At 40.3% G+C, this 19,136-nt stretch overlaps 1 protein-coding gene across 1 annotated transcript in view; it reads left to right on the top strand.

Moving 5' to 3' along the window:
• Window positions 1-19,136, top strand: part of SLIT3 (slit guidance ligand 3) — a 495,630-nt gene that overhangs the window by 33,159 nt on the left and 443,335 nt on the right. The gene's annotated exons all lie outside the window — the stretch shown is intronic.

Below are 19,136 nucleotides of genomic sequence, written 5' to 3'. Positions count from 1 at the left end.
GTTTTCTGCTTCCCTTAATTTCCTCTGAAGTAGCACAATGCCAGTGATAGCAGTGAATGCCAGGGTATCAAGGAAGACTTGTGGAGGATGGATTGTAGAGTTCCTCCGCTTTTTAAGTTATTTTTGCTTTTTAAGTTAAGAAATGAACTGCAGAGGAATTATTTTCTTTTTTGGAGAAGGTGAATATAAGATGTCTCTTAATCTGGAATCAGTTTATAGGAAACTCCTGGCCCTGCAGGAATATAAATTTAAATATTAAAAAGGACAAAGTTAATTCTGCACCCAATTGCTGCTCTTAGCTGAGTGTGCTCCTTTTTATCATCATTAATTCTGTTTATGGTGAGAGCAGAACAAAATCTCTATAAAACTGAAATACCTTGGAGAATTATTCTTTGTTAGAGGTAGGTGACCAGAACAATATCACAAGCTGGTTTGGAATGCAGGCTTTTTATGCTTGGTTGGTAACTGTTATCAGCAAGGCATTTCTTGTAGGACTTGTTATTTTCCCATTGATATTTTCTAAAGCAGCTTTCAAGAGTTAAGTGCCCACCAGCAATTATTCAAGAGAAGTCTGGAGTATTGAGCTAATGCTGTGCTAAAGCTGTTTCAGATGATCTCAGGATTAGATTTGCATTGGAGTTGTTTAATGAGTGTGCTGAACATTTAAAATTAATTTACCCAGTACTTTTGTCATGAATCAGAGAGTTCCATCTATGGCAATAAGGGAGATGAGTTTTAAATTCCAACAGATTTGCACCTATATTCAATTAAAAAGTACTTTCAGGTGCAGAGTTTTACTGTGGCTGATTTATTTCAGGAAAAAACCGACCCTAGCTTCATTTTCTAAAATTAAACATAGCCTGACATTGTAGAATAGTTTTTTTCACATTATCTATCATTGTGAAGAGTCAGTATCCTAACTACCAAGTCCTAGTTTTGAGCTCATTTTATATACATGTGTATACATATATAAATAAATCTTCCTCATACCTATATTTAGATAAAGATTCCTTTCGTTTTCTCATACCTATATTTAGATAAAGGTTCAGGTAGTTAAATTTTGAAAGAGTTTTGAAGAACTTCCAGGAGGAAGGCTGGCTGTTGGTAGCCAGAAACAAAACTCAAATGTCATCTGTGTGTTTCTGCAGAGCCTGCTCTGCCAGCAAATGAGAACAATATACATTGTGAAAGCAGAAGGCAGGAAATATGATACCTTTAATAGTGTCTCTTTAAGCCTGTGATCTTTGAAAGTCTCAGCTTTTTTTTTTTTTCCTTCCCTGTACGAACTCTTAACTTGGCCTGTTCACCATACTGCATCTCTGCTTCTCTTTTAGCATTGCCTGTCATTAAAAATATTTCCTAAATTAATGTAGTATGAAAGGGAGGTCTGGAAACTTGCAAATTTTTTGGTATTTTAGCTTAAATCATTTTTAGGACAAAACTATAAATCTGGGCTTTTTGCTATGAGTAGGCTTTGGAGAATGGACTGTGGAAAGTTTGGCGTAACTCACAAAGGCTAAATTGCAACATTTTAGGTAATATTAAAGCTATTTTATTAAGTATTGTCAAACATTGCAAAATGTTAATGAAGAAAGTATGTTGGTTGCATTAAAAAAACCCTGGCTTTTTTCCATTTAATTTCTTTCAAATAACAAATAAAAATCCCTTACATTGCTTCGATTTTTGGAATAATGTTCTTTTTTGATCTATTGAAGTGGATGCAAAAGTAATCGTTAGCTTATTTTTAAACAAAGCAGCTGTACTGGGTCAAACTTTAAAGAACAGGAGTAATTTCTATTCCTGGCAAAATACCACATATAAAGGTTTTCATTCAAAGTAACAGGGGAAGTATGTTCCACTCCTCTCCTCATGGTGAGCTTCCAAAGGGCTCAGGTGAATATTGGAGTTCATTTTATTTTCACTTGTCTGGACATTGAAGCACTTCCATCATTATTACCTGAGCAAATCAGCAAAATTTTGTTTGACATGTTATGTAAAGTAAGCTTTAAATAAAAAAGAGCTGTTATCCACTGCTGCCAAATCTGCCATGGGGGTGGCCCTCCAGTTATTTGGATTTACTCTGATTTTTTTGTTTTTGGTGGGACATTAATGCTTAAAATGCAAATGAAGGAGGATATGGTCAGTATTTATTTGCAGGGAATAATTGTTTTAACTTGCATGGGTAGAGTCTGACTACTTTGTTCAAAATACAAATTTTATTGTATTGGCTGAATAAAATTTGGCCATATCAGTTGAAGAGAGAACATCATGCAAGGTATCTTGAATTGACAGCACAAAGCTGAGAAATGAAGAATTGTGGAAGTGGAAGGTAGAAACCACTTCTTTTTTTGGCATGTTTGTACTCAGCACTTGGAAAATGAAGGACTCTAACCCAAAATTCAGTGTAAGTTCTGTTGAATCCTAAGACCCAGAATCCTGAGAAAGACCAGTGATACTCACCACAGTAGAAAAGCCAAAATGTTTCCAGTGCTTTTATTGCAGCAAGGTTGTAGAGCTTTATTCCAGAACATAAAGATTAGTGGTGAGGTAGCTGACCCCTATTTTGGATTTTACCATTTCACTTTTATGCTTTGCTATTAACACAGTGTAGGATTTTAAGATAAACGATGATGAAATTTCACGTGCCAGGAGGATCAAGAAGCGAATTGGTGGGCCTGAAAGATGAACTGACATTTCTCCCAGAGCCAGATGTATGTCACACATTTCTGTGAAAAATGAGGCAGGATATAAGACACCAACAGATCCTGACTTTTCCACGGCCAGCTGCCAGAAATTGTCACGTAGCTCTGTAATCTTCAAAAGAATGGACTTTGGCTGATGGCTGCTTCTTTCTACTCAAATTAGTGTCTTTAGCAAGCATAAAAGATCTCAACATCTGAAAACACTAAAACTGTGTTTTTGTTGTTTAGGGGAGGGGGGGAAAAATGTATAAGTGCGGCCAAATCAAATCTTCTCAAAGTTGGGAAAAATAATTAGCTCTAAGAAAATGGCAAAAAAGCTAGAATCCAGATTTTAACCCTGGTATGGTTTTGGTTTGGTGTGTGTGAAGAGACAGGTCAAAATGGAAATAAGGTTTAATTTTTAGCTGCACTGATGCTACTGTGCATTGAGTCTTTGTAAGCAGCTTCCCAAATGCTTGATTGGGGTATTAAAGTGTATTTATTTGGCACAGTGTACTGTAAAATTGCTATTAGTGACCAAAGATGCTAAGGGAAAGAATAAATTGTTATGTGGTGCTTCACAATCTGGATTTCATAAATTGAGATTGGACATGCTTTAAATAAATCATGTAATACAAAAAGCATCTTCCACAATTACCACGCTGAGTGGAGAGGTTGGTAGGTGCTTCAGAGTAGCTGGGGAAGAAATAAAAGCTTTGGTCAGCTCTTTGCTGCTGTAAACAAAGGCAATCCTTGGCAGCATGGAGCAGACCCTGGTGTTTACACAAGGTTGAGCAGTTTGGGTGTTCCTGCTGGAGCTGCATGCACAGCATGTTTCAGAGGCCACAAGGAGCTGTGAAGATGTCACACAGGTCAATTTTAACCTTTCAGAAAAAAAAAATCCTTCTTGTTTTCAGTGCCCATTTTGCTGTGGTATGGTGGGGAACACATCCTATTGGAAATTTGTGCTCATGAAATGCTTATCTGGAAATGCAGGAGAACAAAGACACCCTAAAGGGGATTTAGAGCTGTGACTGGGTATTTAATTGGTTTTAGCAATTGTGTGTTTCCCTCTTGCTGCTCCAGGTGAGTTGGTTTAGTACCAGGTGTGCTGCCAGCCTGCCCAAGGCTGCTGTGTGGGGATCTCTGGCTTGTCAGAGTGACCCCAAGATGTGTTAGAAAGTCTCTTTTCCCAGCCTGGTGCTTGAAGAAGGAGTCAGAGCTCTTCATTTCTTGGTCTCAAGGTTGTTTATTGTTCCTTATCTATAAAATTCTTTCTCCTGCCCTGCCGACGTCCATCCAGCAGGACAGTTCCAGGCACTCTGCCTGCCCCAGGGCAGTGTTATGTCTTTATACTAAAAACTGTATGTACAATATTTACAATTTCTTCCCAAAGCCTATCACCTATGTTAGACAGTGAGCTTCTACTCTAAACCATCTAAAAGTGCCAACATCACAGCAGAAGATGGAGGCCAAGAAGAAGGAGAAAGGCTGGACATGCCCAGATCCCTCCATCTTGCCCCCTGAACCCCCATACCAAAAACCCCAAAATCTACTTTTCCACCCTGTGATAACTTCACTATTATTCTACCTAAACTGTTGTGGCTTGTAGCTCTTCATACAAGGTTGGTAACTTGCTCCATGGGTCATAATCAAACCACAGGGGCATCCTGGGCTCTGTGCCAGGGTCTCTGAGCCCCCTGGCAGGGTCTGGGCTGCTCAGGACAGACAGAGGGATGCTCTGGGTTCCCACACTGCTGCAGGTGTCTCTGCACACTGCAGTGATGGATTTCTCTGCTTTCCCCCCAAAGACAGCAGCATCCCCCTGGCTCCTGAGGAACTTGCTGTGGGATATGTCAGAAGCTGAGCTGCACTTTCCTACAGCTGCAGGAGCTGCCTTCAAGGGGAAAATCAGCCCTGAGGTGTCTGATCCCAGGTCACAGTCTGGGGGTTAGTGATGCCTCTTTTGTAAATGAGGGAAAACTGTTTCCTTCAGAGACCACTGGTAAAATGAGCCACCCCTTGTGGGAGCTGGCAAAGAATAAACATTGAAACTCAGGTTGTGACACCTGGAGATGTGTCCTGATCTCCTGGTTAGGACAGATTGACACTTACTTCTTGTGCTGCCTGCAGCTGTGAGCTAAGCAGTATAAAACTCTTTATTGCATTGGTTGATGCCTGCAAATTTAAGTAATATTTATTGATATTGGTTAATATTTAATTAATATTGTTGATAACTTTTTCCTTACATCCTCTGAGAAATTATTCCAGTCAAAAAAAAGAGTCCTGTAACCCATATCTGACACAGCAATCTCTTACCTTGCATTTGAAAGCCAATTTAGCATTGCTTTTCAAATGAGTGTCTGTGTGACTGTTTACATTGTGAGAAGTCCAACATGAAGAGCCAGAATGTTTTGGGTGGGAGTATCTGACAGGGTGTTACTGGTTTTATTCCTGGATGCTGGTGGGACAATCATGGAGAACGGAGCACTTGGTGCTGCAGAATTTTTACAGTGTTATTTGAGTCCCTTCCCTTCGTTTTTACTCTGGAGTCTGGGGTTTGTTCAGGGCTTCCCTCTCAGACAACATCTCTGAAAAATACATGGTAAATTAATGAGTTTATTTGTAGAGACTAATTGTTTTAACTTGCATGGGTGGAATCTGACTACTTTGTTCAAGAATTGTGTTGATTTGGAGTGTGGCTCTGCAGTTTCCAGGGGCTGTAATGCACCTTTTGCTGCTTAAGGGTGAGCCATGTCATCATCACTGCTGCATCTGCTGTTTTCTGACCCTGATGGCAATAGAGTAGTGGCAGCACCCTCCTGTAGCAGCTTTCCATGCCCACAAGTTCCTTCCTCATGTCATTATTGCCCAGAGCTGCCCAGTTTGATGCTCTGGGGGGAGGCTGGTGCTGTCTGATCGCCCGGTTCCCCTCTCAGCTGTGCCCTGGGGATGTTCACTCACCCTTCCTGCAGAGTGCCCAAATCAGACTGACCAAAGGCACCTCCCCTGAGTGCACCAACCCCCAGACAGCTGGGGAACCAGCTGGGAAAGGTGGGAGGCTGGCACAGAGGGAGAGGAGGGTGGTCCATGCTTGCCCTGCCCATTGGCATTGCTGGAAATGGGGTGTGCAGCTGGCTGGGCTGGAAGTCAGCGCCAGAAATGGAGATTTGCTGATTTTCACCTGTTGCAAGAAACTGAATTGCCTCTCTTTCCCAAATCTAATTCTGCCCTGCTGACCTAGCTGATCTTAAGTCTCAGGGATGTGCTGTCCTCTCCCTGGAGAGGCTGAGGTGCTTTGGCAATCCCAAATCAAAATTTAAAATAAATCATGTTTTATCATGCCTGGAGCAGAGGAATTTAATGGTTTCCCAGCTGCCCTTCACCCCTGCAGGAGCTCACACTGGATATCTGACTCTAGAGGAAGTCACCAGTAAGGAATTCCTGTTTCTTGTAAGACTTGCTTAACAAAACCCAGGCAAAATCAGCAGCTTCCCTGAGGAATGTGAATTGCAACAACAAGATAAAATGATAAATACAAATTTTATTCATGAGATATGATGGAAAGTGCTGTGCAAGGTGGTGAATTGCTGAGATGTGTGGTTGATATTTTACCTTTAGAATCACTCAGGACAAAACCAGGAGTGAGGACAGGGCAGCTCTTGTTGAGCTGTATGGGGAAAAAAGGATGAAATAGATATTGACAGATGGAATGTGAGCAGGGCACTTGAGCCAGCCACAGGGGAGGATGCAGGTATTGCATCCAGTCTCACCTTTGCTGATTCTTGGAAGGAAGAAGGAAGTTAATTAATTGGGTATTGCTTTTGATTCAGCATGATGTGCTGCTCTTGGCTCAAACAGCCAGAATAAATGTTCCCAGTGAATGGCTCACATGCTTCCCTTATCTGTCAATGCTGTGCACTGGCTGCTCTGGAAGATTTCACTGAGATGGATTTTTCTTGCACTCTTTAAGTGCCAGTAATTGAGAGAGATGTCAGTCCATTGTGTGAGTGATGGATCAGATATGGTCAGGAATGATTATTGTTCTTTTTTGTTTAAAGGAGCTCTCTTTTTGCTGTTCCCACACTTCAGAGATGCAATCAATATAAAACTGGGGCAGGAGGGGGATTTGCAGCTAGTAGTACAAAAAGTCATTTTTTTCTGCAAGGGAATGTTGCAAGATGTCTGGTACATACATTGCCATATAGAGTCAAGATTCTCACAAGAGCTCAGGATGGGACAAAATACTTGAGTAAGGCCTAGTTCATCCCAGTTCATATGGGGAATAAAGAATTCTATCATTTGTATTAATTTTTCAGAAGGAAATGTTCCCTTATTTTGGCTGTAGTACACTGGTAGTGACCAGGAATAATAAATAACTTTTTATATACTGTGAGCAATAAGCACATCCCAAAATGAAGCACACTTAAAGCTTTAAGACTGTCTCAATATTTTTATAGTCTGAAATATTAGAATTTCCCTTTGAATTTTGTTGATTTCATATGTTGATCTCATAGCCACCAGTTTTGTCAGGAATTATACCTAGCAACTCTCTGAATTTTCTTCAAAAGATCTGCCAAAGTACTGAGGTAACTGGAACGTTGAAACTAGAGAATTCATGGTATTTTTTAGAAAAAACAAATAAAAATGGATTTTTTAAAACTGAAACTCTAATAATACGAATTCTGTTCATGGTTAAAACTGAAATTGTGTAATATGAATGTACACCAGAATAACCAAGTAGTCTGTATTCACACAGAGACACTTCTGTAATGTCCATGCCTCAGTATCTCAAGATTAATTAGTGTTTACTTTCTCCTGCCAATAGGGGCTTGCAGGTAGAACTTGTTTATTTTTTGGGAGACACAGTGGTTCAAGTGTAAGTATAGATCACTCATGGAGTAAGACTGTGGTGAAACAAAATAAAGAAAAAAGCTTGAAATGACTTCTAGAAGCAAAACCTGGGTCATTTTCAGATGCCCCCAGTCTGTGTTTGGTTCATACAGAAACCACTGTCCTGTTCAGTGTCTTCATAAAGCTGGCTGTGGTTTATTCTAAGTATTTCAGTAGTTTAAACCACAATGTGAAAAGGTCAGCTGGTTTTTAGAAGCATCACTGGGAACAGCATTACTTACAGAAGCATAAAGAAAAGCTGAAACATGAAAAAAAAATAGATCTGGGGCTTTTTTTGGAGGCCGACTTGGTCAATCTGTGTGTGCTGGGTACTTGGAAAAGAGCAGTGCTCAGCTGGGTAGTGTGGTCTGAGCAGGGCGGCACCTGAAATGAGAGGCATCTGTGGCTTGGATATTGATGTTGGGGTTTTTTTCCTTATATTAACACTCATAACTTCATTTTTTATTGAAATTAATCAAGCATTATTGCAAGAATTGAAATATCTGTCTTTTTGAAATACCAATCTTTTCTGCACAGGCGAGCTGCTGTGGTGTGAGAACCTGCTTGAAAATATGTGCTTGAAAATATTTTGTGCTTGAAAAATTTTATGTACTTTAAAATATTTTGTATTTCTTACCATCCAGTTAGAAAAACCTAAAAATTGCCTTTTTCTTTGACCCTGTTGAAGTTATAGCGAGCTGTCAATGCCAAAAATATTCTTAATTTGCTGCACTTGTAGTTTCAGGACTGATAATAGGTGCAGATGAATTGTGGAAATCAATCCCCCAGTCAGCCTGGCAAAACTTTCTCCATGTGTTCAGCTGTGTGATAATGTGGGTTCCTGCACCCCAGACCCTTTTATTGGAATTGTGCTTGATGTGAAGGGCACAGACTTATCTGAAATGGTCAAAATTTCATCCTCCTACTATTGATGAGTGCCTTGCAAGGGGTAGGGCTTGTCCGCACAACCTGGAGGTAAAATGGAAAAAAAAAAAGGTAAAAGAGAACCAGAAAACCTTGATGAGCTGATGCTTTGTGCACTGCCTGCTGCTTTGGGTTTCTGCTGGACCATCTTTATTTAGCAAAACAAAAAAGTCCCAAATCCAACCAACAAATAAAACACGCCAAAATAATATCACCACAAAAAAAAAAAAAAAGTTAAGCTTGTGTTAGTTATAAATTAGTTCCAAGATAAATCCCTGCCACTGTTTCTTGTCCATGGGTTTTGTCAAGAACCCTATTTCTGTGTTTGTCATGAGACTCCTGTGAAATAAATTTTGAAGTGGTGCAGTAGCTGTCACTTCCTTACCCTTTGGTGACTATTCAGTGAATGAAATAATTTTAGGAAACCACTTCTTTGAACGTGTGTGGAGGTGATATTTTCTAATAGGGTATGTGCAGTTGGAAAAATGGCAGTTCCTGGTTACTGTGTTTATGTCCTGTGGGCTCCTAGAGGGCACTAATACCATCAAATTTCATGGCTTGCTCTGTCTGTAGCACATAATTACACAGTTACATGTTACTCAGCCACTGCTGGACAGCCAAGCTCTTGGTTATGGCTGGTCCAAGAGCAAACCTTTTATTTCTTTTGCAAACATTATTAAAAAAAAAAAAGAAAAATTAAAAATTCTCCGCTCTTTTCCAAGGGAAGCCATTAGCAGCTCTGTCAATAGGCCAGCACAGGAGGAATCCAAACACAGGAAAAGTGCAGGGGAGGTGAGGGCAGGAGCAGGATGCAATGCTTCAGTGAGAGGGTTTGGTTTGCATTAGTGCCTCTGGCCAGGGCCACAAAACAACCAGGTTTATTTTAACAACATGGAAATAAATGAACCTGATTTCATCAAAAACGTTTTTGTAATAGGTCACTGACCCACAAGAACTCATGGAAAAACAAATTTGGGTCTCATTTATGCAGACAAGAGGTTCTGTAACCACAGGAATCCTGGGCTTCCTAAAGCAGTGGTGACAGAGCAAGGGGGACAGGGACACCTCCACTGCCCTGAGCCAGAACTCCCTTGGAAAAGCTGATCAGCCCTGGACATTGCATCACAGCTTTTAAAATTATTCTTTTCTGTGCCTTGTTTGTCTGATTTTAGCAGGTTTTTTTATACTTGGTGAAGATTTATGAGGGTATTTGTTTAAGCAAAACACTTCAGGATTTAGCAGTCATTTCTTCCAGATCTGTAGGAAATGCTTAAGTGTCTGTGTTACTGTTGGGTAAGAACTGCTGCATCAGTGGTCTGGAATTATTTGGGTGAACTTTATTTAGCTTAAATAATTTCATCAAAAGGGTTTTGCTGCTTTGAGCTTCCTCATATTAGAAGGATTATGCTGCTTGCTGTCCCAGAAATACCATAAGTGTTGGCTGAATTTCATGCTGTGGAGCACAGCAATCCTTAAATAATCCTTCTCCTGAGTGAAACATGATGAATTCAAAGCACTTAACCTCCTTTTGTTCTTGGAGAACACATGAATATGTAGGTCTTGAGGTCTCTCTGCCATGGAGCAGATCAGTACAGTCTTGACTTTGCTTTTTTGTGGCACAACTCCATTTTGGCTGTGTCTGTTGAACTGGAGCTCCCCTCAAGCTGCACCTCCCTTCCACATGGAACACAACAAATCAATCCATGCTGGTTTATAGTTATCTTCATGTTAGTGTCATGCTCTCAGTCTTTGGAGATAATCTCTTCTCTGGATCTTTCTGCTTGGGTCAAGGTGTTCTAGTATGAGGATCCCAAAAAAAAGAGAGGAATTGAGGGTTCAAGCAGGTGTTGTGGATGTTCCATGTACATTTTCATATTTGTATTTCATGACTGAGTGGAATAGATGTCCTGTAGTTTGTCAGGAATGCAGGAGAGAAATGGGAGCTGCTGGATGCTGAAACACCTCAGAACAGCTGAATCCTGCATTTGAAAACCTTCTGGGAAAGCAGAAGTGGATCAGAGGAATTATCACAGAAACTCGGAGCTCTCAGCTTTTAGGCAAGGCGGATTTTGTGCCTGATGACCTTTGTGTCTTCCTCAGGAGATGCTGAGTTGTTACAGGTGATTCCAGGGCTGGCAGAGCAGCTGGGGGCTGTTTCTGTTTGAGCTCTTAGAGTAGGGCAATACCTTATTGGTATTGGCTTTTTGCTTGTCATGTTGGACTCAAGTGTGCAGCGTGCTCTTGGTGTCACTCCATCCTTTCCTCATTCCATTCAATTGGCTTGGGAGGATGGAGCCTTTTTAAAGCATCCAGTGTGAGATGATCCTGCAATTCTTCCTTTTCCCCTGGTTCTGCTTGGCACAGATCCCTGGGAGAAGGAGCACCAGAGTGCCCTGAGCATTCCTTACTATATATGGGTGGTGTGGGGAGCAGGGCTGGTGCTGCCTTATTCAAACAGGAACAGGGTTCTGTTCCTTCTGCTAGAAAGGACAAGAAGAGTTGTACTTAGAAGTTTTCACAGCAGTTTCTGACTTCTAGAAATAATATAAACTTTTAAGGCTTGTTAATAGGGACAGCATAGCTTGGAGATGTGAATGCTAAATTTTTTTTTTCCTTTCTTCATAGACTTTCAGCTCTGACCTGCAGAGATTACTCACTAGTGTTAAAAAATGGTTTAGTCATGTCTATGATACTTTGATGAATATTAAAAGTTATGGGCATTTAGGGGTACTCCAGCAGATTATGTTTCTTGGATTATGTTCCTGTTCTTTTCACAATAGTCAGTGGAGTAATGAAAAAGTAACCCTGTTTCTATCATTCTGTATGAGTGCTTGAAGTTACACAGTGTGAGTTCCTAATTTTTTTCTGATTTGAAATAGGAAACTTTCTAAAACTTGTCAGAAATTGAGAAGCAACTTCAGCAGAGACCCTCTCTGCTTGAGGGTTTATGGATCAAGCGTTTTTGGCTTCTTTGAATGATAGTTAAAAGAAATTGTTGATTTTTGTACATTAGTCTTCTGCAGACGAGTATAAGCTACTATAGTGCATGTTTGTGGCTCAGTAGTTGTGTAAACTTGCTGCTGTGTTGAGAGACTGGGCATGCACCTCTGCTTGCCTCTTCTGCATTTAGAGGATTTTCTTGCTGTTGCTGTTTTCATTAATGAACATTCTGACACATGTCTTTATTCTTATCTTCACTTAGGTTGATAATAAGGTTTCTCTCCATTTCTGTATCACTTTAGGGCATTGATGGCAGTTTTTGATGACCACAAGAATGCAGTTAGGATGTTTTTGTTTCTTCACGTTGGTTTTCGGACAAGTTGAAATTTAAATCTGTTCCTCCTGCTTCCCTTGCCAGTGTTGGTAGCTTGCTCCTAGCCAGGGACCATCTGTGTAGTTCTGTCCTCTATCCTAATGTCAGGATATTTTCATATGAGGAGATACTTTGGAAAGAAAAAAAGAGAAAAGATGGATTCTAGCATTGAAAGCTATGAAGTGTTACAGAGCCACAGTTCCTGTGCTGCTGAAATGCACAGACATGTACTCTGCACTTCTGAGGAGGGGAGCTAATCTTTCTCAGTCTAATGAGAAGTTGGTAATAAAGGTTATTACTTGTGACAGCTTTGAAAATGTGAACCAGGACCACCCAGCCTGCTAAGTTTGTAATAAGGGATCTCAAAGTTATAACTATTATAAACAGTTTTCCTTCAAAAAATGGTCCCTTAGCAACTTGCAGTGGTATCTCTCCCAGGTTTTTTGTAAAAGCTTCTGAAATAACACATCATGTAGATGAAGAAGTTCATTTATCCCACACCATAATCCTGTAATATGGTTGTTCTGGGCTTCCTCAGAGTGCCCTTATTGAAATTCCATTATAGATCGTCTGGCTTTATTTCCTAGGGCAGTAATATAAAGAGGTGATGACAGAAAGTAATGGATAAGGTTGACTTTTTTTACTGGGTGCTGCATCTTGACTGTTTTTCCTTACCAAGAGGAAGTGATATGGAGCAAAGGAGAAGTTACATTAACGATCACTATGGATTTCTTGACTCTAATAGGATTTTCTGGTGAAACCATTGCAGGCAGTTGGCTGTGCTCCTGTTCCTGCTTCCCAAGCCAGTGCTTCCAAAGAAAAACTTAGTTACTCCTTGGAGTTCAGTAACTCCTGTCTTTCTATTTCAGTCTTTTATGCATTAAGTCATTTTTATTGCTTATTGGTTCTGCCCAAGCTTGTGATGTAACCACTTCTTCCTTAAGTAACTTGTAGGAACTCTTTTAACTGCATCCTGTTCCCTGAGCCACATCTCCAAGGATGATGGAGCCATACATCTCTTGACAACAAAGGAGAAAAAGGGACCTTGCTTAGTGCCAAAAGGGAGACCCAGATGTGCTGAGTGTGAAATAAAATAAATGGCCAAGCTGGGGAGTGAACCCAAAGTTACTTGGATAATTTCTGGATATGAAAGGCTGAAGTAGCAGGACTGTTGCTTTAAAGCTACCCATTAAAAATGTAAAACCACTGTAGTTTTTATTTTTCTGTTGGAGAATGAACTGTGTAATAGACAGCAGTGTGAATATGGATGTTAAACTTGAAAGTTGTTGAACTTGTGTGGAAAGGAACTGAGTGCTCCTCACTTCATGAAAAATATTAAGTGCTTTGATCTGGGTCAAAGCTGGCAATGCTCAGCAGAAAGGCAGACAGGATTTGGAGGCTGATGGGTATCACACATTTGTGGGGTTACAAGCAAGTAATTGCTCTATTTGGAGACAATAATAAAACTGTCAGGTTTAAGTCAGAGCCTGTGTATCACCTTAAACTTCTGGGTGAAATATGTTCACTAATGTTAGTATAGTACTGCAAGATATTTTAAATGAAAAACAAAGATGTGCCGAAGAGATTTTTTGCTGTGAGATTATCTAGCAGAGCCAGATCCTTTGCTTTTTCCTCCATAGCTGTGTAAATGTGGTGATTTCTGCTCAGGCCCTGAATATTTGCAGTTTGCCTGAGCTAACTCATGTTATGGTATTCAAAATTTTCAAACCGAGTCAGTGGCATAATGAGAAATCAAATTGCATTGGAAAACTGCACAGTTTGCCCAGTTTGAATAAATGATACTTGCATTGCTTTTACTTTGGGCTTTCATCTTGATTCCATTGTCCCTGGGAAGCAGGCAAGTCTCACTTTGAAGGAGGAAATTTCTTGTGGAGTGAATGGGCATCAGCTCACTGAAACTTTGCAGAAAAGGAGGTTTGGGTTTTCTCTGATTTGTTTCTTACTCAGAGTAAAACTGTCCTGAAGCTGGGAGAACAGAGCATGAAGCTGATAATACTCAGTCTCAAAATATCTTAAAAGTTATATCTCAATATATCTCAAAGTATCTCAAAAATATCTTAAACTGTATAATCTACAATTATGTTTGGTGTGATCTCTTAATGTTGCTTCTCAGACCCTCTCCTTGTACACCTTGGATATAAACGAGTGAGAAGTCAAGGATTGTGATTGCACTGAAGCTTTTTCGTATTATCCCAACTAATTGTATAAGAAATGCATAAGTATGATATTTTAGATGTTCTTTTTATCTGTTTATTGGATTTCTGAGCCCTGAAATTCTTCTGAACCTTCTAAATTTGCTCTGGTGATATTAGCCCTGAGAAGGAAAGGAGGTTCTGCTGTGAGGGGTGGAACACTGCAGGATTCTTGGAATGTCTTCTCCTTCTTTTGTAGTAGCAAAGAATCTGATTTAGATTCTTCTTGCAAAAAGATTAAAATAGCTGCAAGTTGAGCAATGCTCTCGTTCTGCTTCCATATGCATTTTGTTCTATTCCATCTACGCTGATCATGCCTTCAGTAGAGATTAAATTTAGCTCCTCTCTGCTCTTATTGTGAGTGGAGCTCTGTGAGACAACAGAACCAGGATTGGATGTGACCCTTCCAGTGGTGTGAGTGTGAGGGATGCAGCTGAAATCAGTCCCCACAGAAAGTTTCTCCTGCAGGAAAAGATGACCTCTGCCTTCAGAAAAAATAGATTTTTTTTCCAATTTTGAGGCTTTTTACTTACCCAGAAGTTATCCAGAAGAAAACTAATAAGCCACAAATATAATTAATATTAAAAAGTGTAGGTCTTTTTCTCCATTTGTTTCAGAGAATGATCCTGAGAAACATCTTCAATCTGGTAGCATTCTTTCCAGGCTTCAATGGTTGTTTTTCACTCTGTGTTTTTATTAATCAGGGGAATCTTAATAGTTAAGTTTCTCTCCTATCCCAGCTTCAGACAGAGGAAGGAATATGATTAGCCTGGTTGGAGCCAGGAAGGCAGGAATTTCACAGTTAATAACTTCTCCATTGTTTTTTTAAGGGCCCTTGATATTCTGTGATTGACACCGGGGTTGTTTCCCTCTCCCCCTTTGCCTTCAGGACACAGGAACCCCCAGGTGGGCAGCAGGGCAGAACCTGGCACTTGTTTATTATATATGCAAGCAAAATGGCTTGGGGAGGTGAGAGGAAGTGTTGGAACAGTGTTTGATGCTGTGTGGGGCTGCTCTAAAGAAAACAGAATAAACCAGAGGGCAGCATTGCATGGATGGACTTAAAAAGGTCACAAATTCTGTAAGTCTGCATTTTAGGCCATTGGAGTTCTAAAGAAAGAAAATGCAGTTTGTAACAGGATAAGGCTGTGAAGTACAGACATTTATGTACTAATTTTATGTGACAAGTCAACATCCAGTATCAAGAATTAGTAAGCAGCCATTCTTAAGAATGTGCCAGTGATACACAATAATTTCAGAAGCAGCAATATTTGACTTTTGCACTGAATTCCTGCAGATAGAAGTATGGGCTTTTAGCTTTTACCCTTTACACCTCCCTAAAGATGTTCCAGCAGCACCAGGGTGACTCTGAGCCCTGTGAAGAGTCCTGCTGTGGTGGCTCCATGGAGGGGATGGATGGCTCCTGGACACCCTTGGCTTGCACATCGAGAACTTTGTGTGCACTTTTGGTGCCTGGTCAGCTCTGTTGGGTCACTTTTGGGGACCTGAGGAGCAGACTAACGTAACAGAACATGCCAAGCTCTGTTTCCTGTGCATAGCAGTGGTTAAAGGAGCCTGGAAGATGGAGGAGCTGTGGTGTGTGGAGATTGTTGACTGCACAGCCAGCATGTGTCTAATCAGAGTTAATAAATTTGACTCAGTGCAGGTATTGCCAGAGCTGATATGACTCCTGGAGAGCCTCTCTGCACAGTTCTTCAGCTTCCAGGAGGTTTATTAGTCTGGGCTCCATGCTGTGCACATCCAGAGCTGCCTCTGATCCAGCACTGCAGCCAATCTGTTCCTTCATCCAATGATTATGCATCATCCTGCCCAGTGCTCCAAATTCCCCGAATACTTTGCAGGTCTTATGAGCTGTAAAGCATCCAGTTTGGGATACACTGGAGGCTGAGCAGCTGCTTTCCCATCCAGCAGTCCCAGGTCACATAATGTGGAGCAGATCCTGGCTGGCTCTGCCCCAGGTTCCTCCCTGCCCTGGGTGCTGGATGGTGCTGTGTGTGCACACACATCCTGGCTCAGGGCTGCTGTGCTCCCAGCCTGAGGGAAGAGCCCAGTTCCAAGGGTTTCTTTTTGTGCTGCATCCCAAATGGCGTTCCTAGTCTGAACAGTCCCAGGAATTTTGTTTGATAATTACATTTTTTTTAAAATTACAGTCTACTGTTCAGATTCACAGAGCTGATCTGACATTGCTCCATGATGTAGCCAGTTACAGCTGCAAAACTTGCTTGGATTTAAATTCATTTTCCAGGTATGGCCTGATGTTGTTTCTATTTTAAGTCACTAATTTAAAATCAGGAATATCTATATTTGTTAATAAAGCACAGTCCCAGGAACAGCATCCACAGAATCATTTTACAAAACTCTGGCTCATTTTGTTTGTGAACTTTTTGCAGACTATTTTTACTTCACTGTTCTATGGCTTCACCATTTCCAAGATACTTGTTACAAAATCAAAAGTGTGACAGTGTTCACAGGGGTCTTAGGGTGAGGGTAGAGACGAGGATCTGACTCCATGTTTCAGAAGGCTTGATTTATTATTTTATGATATATATTTCATTAAAACTATACTAAAAGAATAGAAGACAGGATTTCATCAGAAGGCTGGCTAAGAATAGAAAAGAGGGAATGATAACAAAGGTTTGTGGCTTGGACAGAGAGTCTGAGCCAGCTGACTGTGATTGGCCATTAATTAGAAACAACCACATGAGACCAATCGCAGATGCACCTGTTGCATTCCACAGCAGCAGATAATCAATGTTTACATTTTGTTCCTGAGGTCTCTCAGCTTCTCAGGAGGAAAAATCCTAAGGAAAGGATTTTTCATAAAATGTGTCAGTGACACAAAAGTGGTGCTGTAATTAAATCTGGACAGGTAGCAGGATTTAGATTAATGCAGTAATGGGATGGGGACAGCTCTGGGCCAGCAGGGGTGTTTCTGTTCCTCTCTGGGATCATTGGGTGTGGAGGGGCTGCAGACCCTCAATGTGCCCAGCACGCCTCCATCCCTGTGCTGGCATTCCCAAGGTTTGCTCCACCTTGCACTGGAATTTTCCCTCTCTGTCCTAGAACTGACACTGAAAGGTGAGGATAAACCCCAGTTCTTGTCAAATGATGTGTTAGGAATCTTCCACTGCATTTCATCCGTGTTTGGCACCTCTTTGTCAAACCAGAGGAAACGCTGCTTACAAATGGCCGTCCAGAACATTTGGTCTTTACATTAAATAATCTTTAAACATGTCTCTGTCTCTTTCTTTGGAATTTAAAAACATCCTGTCTGGTACTTTGATACTTCTGTATTGAGGAGTTTCTTAATGGCCTTTCTCCCAAGCCCAGGAAGAGAAATAAGAGTTGTAATTGGGATTTTTTCCTAGGCTATTGGTGGCTTTCTGGCACATAATAAATAGGAGCATGCTAAATGTATCCTACATCAAGTATGTCTAAGTTTCTATGAGGTGATCTAGTCTTATATTTCAGTAGGTATTGCAGTAGAAGTTATAATACAGTAGGTGATGTTCAACAGAAACAACTCCCTGTTCACTCCCACAGCTCCCCTGAGAATCCAACTATGAATAAAATGACTTTTGGAGGAAGTTTAAACTTGAAATAAATCTTAGGAAGTGGTGGAAGGTTTGGAGAGTCCCATAGCTTGAAACAAGACATGGAGAGACACTTGTCTTCAGGTGCTTGGTGCTACATTAATGTGCTTCATTATCAATTAGTAACATAACCCGGGATTAGAGAGCTGCAAATTCTGGTTTGTGGCAGAAATAGATGAGGAACACAAAAATTCCTCACCTGGAGCTTCTGGAGGATGGAATCTGTGCAGGAGCACTGACCAGCAGTGCTGGGGAACTTTGAAAATCCAGTTTACATAAGTTAAAGGCAGAATTTCATTGAGTTCTTGGCCTTGATACACAAATTCAGTTTGCTTTCTACTGCAGTATAAAAAACATTTCATTTAATACAATACAATATTAAAAATATAAGTACATTTAGACCCATACAAAATGTTTAGTGCTAGTGAAGGGCAGCTCACAGTGTGAGCTCTGCAAGGGTCCTTGTGTGGGTGTTACTTCATATAATGTTTGAAAGAAAGTCAGTATGGAAGTTGAGATATTAAAATTAAGACAGTTAAAAAGGGCAGCTGAGAACTTGGTCCATTTGCTATCACAGTTAGGAGAGTGTTGGCCCATATAAATAATAGGAAATAATATAAAATGCTCAATCTTCTGGATTAATTTGATAGTAAATGAAAGAAAAACCCTTGATGTTAGGCTTTTTTCCCCCTCTGGGTTGTTTGTGTCACTGGAAGTTGTAAATGTTTCACTTCTCAGTGAAACATTTGCTAACCTGGAAATACAATTTCTTGTTACTACATGTATTTTTGTGTCTGCTTGTTGGTGTGAAACCTCCTGCTCTAGAAATTTAATCTGATTTTGATTAGCTTCTTTGGTTTAGAACAATAAACATAAGCTCAGCATTTGTGAAATCCTTGCAAGTAGAGAAAAGAATAACCTTGAACATATTCCTGGGATGTTTCTTTGAGATGAGTCAGATGACTTTGGGTTGACAGTGCATAATTATGTGTACATTGTAAGATCTGAAATGATAATCAGACACAGGAATAAACATTTCACACCGTGTGTAAGAGACGTATATTTCACTGGCACTCTCACATTTTGGATGATAAATAAGTTGGTTTTGTTCAGTATGTCTCAATGACTCGTGCTGGCCTTGGTGAAGGAGGATGGATGAGGAGTGCTAAGCCCTGAATAAGTATTTTTCTTTCTTATATTTCATTCTGTTATTCTAAAAGATAAACATGATTAACCAAAGCAATGATTCTGATGAGGGCTAAGTAGCACATTGCCATCAACCTTGAATTAAATAAGATGGTTTATTAAGTATGAAATTGTAAAATGTCACATGGGTGTAAGGGAAACCAGTTTCAAATCTTCCCATGTATTTTCTCAGATGCAAAACTAGCATCTCTCATATTCTTTAGAGGTTTATTTGCTGTTTTGTCCATTTATCTCATAAATGTCATTGAGTATTTGGTAGAAGCTGCAGGATGTAACTTCAGCAGATCCAAAT

This window comes from Melospiza georgiana, chromosome 15 (genome assembly GCF_028018845.1).
Source record: "Melospiza georgiana isolate bMelGeo1 chromosome 15, bMelGeo1.pri, whole genome shotgun sequence".
NCBI classification, from domain to species: domain Eukaryota; kingdom Metazoa; phylum Chordata; class Aves; order Passeriformes; family Passerellidae; genus Melospiza; species Melospiza georgiana.
The sequence above is the reverse complement of the archived record's forward strand: the minus strand, read 5'-3'. Positions and strand labels throughout refer to the sequence as shown.